Below are 6,000 nucleotides of genomic sequence, written 5' to 3'. Positions count from 1 at the left end.
TGCTTTACAGTGACTTCCTGCGTTAGATTAACAAAAAGTAGCAAACTAGTTTAAGATTAAAGGAAAATGCTACATCATTTTTAAAGTTCCTTGAAACAAAACTGTATTCAACCCTCTTCGTGCAAAATGCTGTTTAGCAGAAAAGTATCGCTGTACACCATACGAAACATGTTCACTATAAAACTTGTTAGTAGGGGCATCATGCTGAGGCAAAGCGTTGCTTCAGCAGGGACATAAAACTGCTCAGAGATGAGTGGAAATGGGTGGAGCTAAATACAGAGCATGCCTGGAGGAAGATCTGTAAAAGGGTGGAAAAAATTTGAGACCAGGACAGAGGTTTACCAACAGGACAGTGACTCAAAACATACAACCAGAGCCATATAATGGCCTATTCGAAGTCCAGACCTGAATTCAATTGATGAGAATGTGTGGTGAGAAAATGTTTAAAGTCACACTCCATCCAATCTGACTGAGCTTCAGCTGTCTCTTTTGCAAAGATTTCAGTGTCTCGATGTTGAATACTGTTTGCTGGTAAATCATATGCAATCCTAAGGGGTTACATTTAACTTTGTGTTTTAGGAATGAAAATGTGGCACCATTTAACAGGCTAATTCCAAGTACCATTGTTGTTTTGGTTTATAAATTGATAGAATCCTAATACAACACCTTGATATAACATATTACATATGCGCAGCATGTAAATTTGTTTGCACTTTTTTTCTCTGGTAAAATATATATTTCTTCCATGTTGTAAAGGTCATCCTCTCTAATGCCACAGTCCATTTGATCATTTTGGGTGAATAGGATTTAGAAACTCTGTTTTTTCGCTGTGTTACCTGAAAATCAGCTCGTTTCAGCATAAATTTGAGGACACAGATGATTCAGGTCCAAAAGAGAAATGGAAACAAGAAAACAAAACTGGAGATGAGCAACGTACGTGTGGAGAGAGACACAGAGATAAAGAGAGAAAGGGAGAGAGAGAGATATTCAAATTTTGACCTATAGATGGCAGTGTTCTAATACAAAGTAGAAGAAGAGAACCAGTCAGTGACTGGGGACTGTGTGCTGTGAAGTCAAAGCCAACTGATGGGTAAGACGTGTTCATTTTTTAACCTGATGCGACTACTGTAGAACTGTGTCCATGTTATATCGCTTTGGACAGGTAAAAATGCAAAAAGTGTCAGTTGCAGAGTTGCTGTAGCTGCAATCTAAATGTTACAACACTGGAGCCTCAGTCCGAAAGTATTTTTGTTTCTGTTAAACAATAAGGGAAAACTTTGAAAAATGTTTCACCTTTTATCAAACTAAATCTTAACTAGTGCATCTAAAAATATATATGAATCTGTGTTTGGTAAAGCTTTTATTTCAAGGACATAATTCAGATTTATTTTTTGCATACACAAAGTTTTCAAATTATGTACAAAATGTGTAATTCTGGGCGGAAACAGTTAACGCCGTAATGAGCTGGAGTGTGAGTGGGCTGGGTTTAGGCGCGCTCTGTGCCAATGGCAGCACACACGCATACACACGCACGCAAACACGCAGCTACAACACACCGCTGTACTCTGATGGAGCCGCCAGTCTTCTGTGAGTGTGAGTCCGGCAGAGCCTTGTGAGGAAGCCACGCTGCGGGTCTGCACCGACGCTAACACGTTTCTTCTTCTACCGGCGGGTGATGGCGAGCCTGGCTGCGGCTTGGAGGCTCGCAGCGTAGAGCCGCACCGGAGGAAGGCTGACTGCGGAACCCGAAGGAATGCACCGCTGCCGCACTGACACGGTCCGCTGAAGTTAACGTTACAGGAGGTCAGTTCAGATGCTGACGCCCGGGCTCTGCTGTGAAGTTTACGCGCTGCATTCGCAATCAGCTGCTACGTCCAAGGTGTCCACTTTGAATGAATGACGCCACCGCTTAACAGGTCCTTCCTGCAGAGAGGCTACCCTGCATTAAAGGGACTGAAACAACTAACACTGCATTTGTGATTTCCCTTACAACCTTGTACTGAGCGCATTTGGGATCGTTTTTTCACCCCCTTCTTCTTTCCGTGGATGTGAGTGGAGCGCATCAACAACTGCCTGTCTTGAAGGAACCAGGAGATCCAGTTTAAAAATGAAGAGGTGAGTGATCACCTCAGTTGTTTCGGATAAATCTGCCTTTATGGGAATTTTTATTTGCTGGAATCTCACACTGAGTGCCACAAAACAGCCCCTCTCGACACTGCAGGAGAGCTCATTTCCGACACTGCATAGAGACAACCGGGAAGAGACATTTATCATCTCTGGCTGCAGGCTTTGATAAGGTGGCAGCCTGTTTTACATTGTGTCGGTGCCACAGCTCACACTCTGACGCCCAAACAAACGTTCATCACACATAGTCTTATTATGAATCAAACCTTTACAGCAGAGCAGTAACCTGCAGATTCGGCACATGGACCAGAGTCTTGGCATATTTGCCTGGCTGTCTTTTATGTTTAAAAACAAAAAACAAAAACAAAAAAAAATCTATAATTTTTGCATCTTCATCCATAACAGTTAATACAGTTTTAATACAAAATTTAAACACTTTTATTTTTTCCCTAAAATCATTACATGTATGACAGAAATTCCATTTCAATTGAATTTTAACTCAAACACCTGATTATACTTGATGAGAAACAGATTGTGTCATCACCTGAACCCAGCAGCAGTGTGAAAACCGGCGGAGAGCGTGCCAAGATGCATGAAAACTGAGATTGGAAATCCTAATTTCTTTCCAACTTTTCCAACTTAGACGAGAATTCAGGTTTGCAGCATTCTTGGCTCTTAAATTCTTTCGGCATGTGTTGCCCTGATCAGTCTTCGAAGATTTTACTTCCTTTTGCTTACAGTCATCACAATTCTGCAGTCAAACGATTCTGACTCATTGACCTTAATCAAGTAAATTAGACTCAAAGTCCATTCAGTTGACAATCTTAACTTGCTCTGTCAGGCTGTTGACTTTGACCTGCTTCCCTGCAACAAGTGAGCCTTGAATCTGAGACAGAAATGATTTTCTGACTCATAAATATCTTCCTTGGTTTGGTCTCTCCGGATCACTAATCTAGTTCACATTATCAGACCTCTGTCAGTTGTGTTATTACATTATTGCCCTTTACTGTCATCAGCATAGAGCTCCATGGACGGCTCCAGACCTCATCTGTCCAATTCAGCCGATGCACCTACAAATCTTAATTCTCTGTCAGACTCCCAGTGTCCTGGTGAGCACCCATGACAGTGACTCCAAAGAAAATAAATGTTGTCTTAAGTAGAAAATTGCCTCGCATTTGCATGAAAATGACTTACATCTGCTGCCGCTGATGGGTAGCATATTAATCCCTCTGCCCTTGCAATCAAAACCAGTTCCTTCCTGGCAAAATCACATTTTTGGAGCCTCTGAAGCATGACCCCCCGCACACAATTATTTTAATATCCATCTCAAAGGGACACAGCCTTGCGTCTCCCCTCCCCAAAGCAACCGCTAGCTAGGGAGGGGGTGTCATTCGGCTCCCTTTAGAAGAACAAACTAGCTCACACAATTGTTTAGATTATAACATGCTGATTATGCTCACCTAATTAACTCCAATCTAATAATGAAAAAGAAGCAGGGTCTATGTGTTGTTGCTCTCTCAGACCAGCTGAGCTTTTCAGTAACTCTTATATCATTAAGAAACTATTCTTTGTCTTGCGCTTGGATTTTTTTTTTCTTTTTGCCACTTATAAACCCTCACTAAGCTTCAGTCACTCAAATTTACCTTGACTTTTAGGCGTTTGTGCTATTGTTGACAGGTTTAATGAACCAACATAAAGAAGAGCAGGTTTGTTCTTCTTTCTAAATAATTCTCTTTTTTTTTTAAAGCGGTGCCTTTGAAGTCTTTCTATCCGAGATTGCCTTTCGTGAACCTCAACATCACACGTTGATACGATCAATAAGGTTAACCTTACCGAGCTGGGTAGAAATTACTCGGACTGGGCTTGTTTTCCAAAGTTGCTGCAAGACGTTGTAATATCTTTCGAAGCATTAGTTTATTATGTGTCCAGTAAAGCAGTTTGCACAAGTCTGTCCAGATTGACCAGATTTCCCATTGGAAAATATTCCGTCTTGCTTGCTTAAAATGCAGAGTGATGATTTTATTTATAGATAGATCAAAGTCCGGGCAGGATGGAACTGGTTTTCACCCCTAAAATGTCTTTTTAATCACTGTTACTTCATTTAGAAAAGTGACCTTTACTGCTGTAAGAGCAAGTGCTTCCCTAATGGACTGCAGGCTTTCTGAAGACTGTCATAACCCTCAGCTACCACTGCCACTATCAGCATCCATCAGCATCTGCGACAAACTCCGCTGGCTCAAGAGCGTCCTCTGTTGATGAAGAGCAATGAGTTGAGATCGTTTGCATTCCACAATTGGACTTTGCGTCGAATTGTTGCTTATTTTCTGTGTGCTATATGTCACAGCACTGTGGTCTGTGTTGGCAGACCACAGTGCTCGCTCCTCTACGGATTCCCCCCCTTAAGGCAGAGAGGCTTGCCACAGTTCAGCTTGAGAGATTTTGACAAGTTGCTATGCATGCGAGCAGAATCCTTGACCTATTTCTTAATGAGTGAATGCTGCAAATGTGTTCAGCGGTTTTGTATTCTGAACGCAGACCCGATTTCTCCCTAACCCCCCATCATCATTTGCAGCAACCCCCGCCGTCCCAACTGTCTATTTGCTTCCACATGCACGCAAACATGCACATAATGGAGCTTTTGTGGCTTCAGTGACTCTTTCTCTGATAGATATAGGTCCTTCTTTCCCCTATCTGCTGGAGTGTGCAAATAGCAAAGTGTTTGTTTTAATGCCATTGGCCTCCCATCTTGGCTTCCTGCAGGCTGTTTATCTGAACCTCTCAACTGTCCAGCTGTCACAACTGAGATCTCAATCTCCTTGACCCACACAAGCTCTGCTCATTCAGCCTCGTTATGTACATGTTTGTGTCTGCAATCTGCACTTTGGTGAGTGTAAGCACGTGAGAATCGACATAAACGCAGATCTGGGTCTTTAGGTGACAGTGAGCAAATGGAAAGCAGCCAGAGAGGATGCTTAGTCAGTTCAGTTTTTAGAAAAAAAAAACAGCAGAAGAGCAAAAATAATTTATTTCCTTATCATAGCTCTGTGCTTCTTGTTTATCTGTTAATTGTGACAATGTCACTAAAATCTCTCCACTTTTTGGAATCAAGTCTTAATTTGGAGATGGTTCCTGAAATAGTTGTTGATTCCAATAAAACATACGCTCATATTGTTGTGTCATAACAGTCCTATTGACAGATAAAACATTGATACAGTAACCTACTTGAAACAGGAATCAGTGTGCTAGCTTCAAATATTCAAAGCTAAATATTACTTTTTATATTGAAATCTGTATTCTTTTTTCCATTTTTCTATAGTTGTTACACATGTTGCACATAATTTTAACCTAAGGGATAAGATTCCCCTGCTGCACATTGCTGGTTTTTAACAAGCTGTGTTTCCATTGACCATATAATCACACAATTTAATATTTCAAAAATGAATTGTAAACATGGCAATTTTGAAATTACTCGTTTATCAATAAAAAGTTTTGGCGTTAGGATGAGGTGAAATTATTTTATTTCACAGAATTGCAATGGAAACACTTTTTTTGCATCACATGAGCCACTGGTGAAAACCATGAAGAAGAAAACAGGAAGTAGTTGGAGGATCGTAGCGTGGTATGTCTTATTGTGTGAACAAACTAATTTATGTGTGATTTTAATTGTTTATTTCATGAAAACAACACAATTGCAAACTGTTTTATTTTCGACATTAGCGGAGAGAATTTCTCTGCTTCATCATTTCATTTTGAGATTTAACAAAATAACGTAATTTGGCAATTACATTATCTAATGTCTTTCATTTTAAACAGAAATGCAACAAATATTCCTCCTGAAATGATGTAACGTATTATAGAAATGCACTTGGCGGATAT

At 40.6% G+C, this 6,000-nt stretch overlaps 1 protein-coding gene across 1 annotated transcript in view; it reads left to right on the top strand.

Moving 5' to 3' along the window:
• The first annotated feature begins 1,478 nt into the window (after positions 1-1,478).
• Positions 1,479-6,000, top strand: part of plxna2 (plexin A2) — a 216,764-nt gene continuing 212,242 nt past the window's right edge. Inside the window, exon 1 of the mRNA XM_088007157.1 lies at positions 1,479-2,115. The gene's annotated coding sequence lies outside the window, so the exon portion shown is untranslated. The remainder of the gene's footprint in view (positions 2,116-6,000) is intronic.

This window comes from Poecilia mexicana, unplaced genomic scaffold, assembly GCF_051168715.1.
Source record: "Poecilia mexicana isolate PSO_F unplaced genomic scaffold, ASM5116871v1 scaffold_7, whole genome shotgun sequence".
Classification (NCBI taxonomy): domain Eukaryota; kingdom Metazoa; phylum Chordata; class Actinopteri; order Cyprinodontiformes; family Poeciliidae; genus Poecilia; species Poecilia mexicana.
Note: the sequence above shows the minus strand (reverse complement) of the source record. Positions and strands in the feature narration are given on the sequence as shown.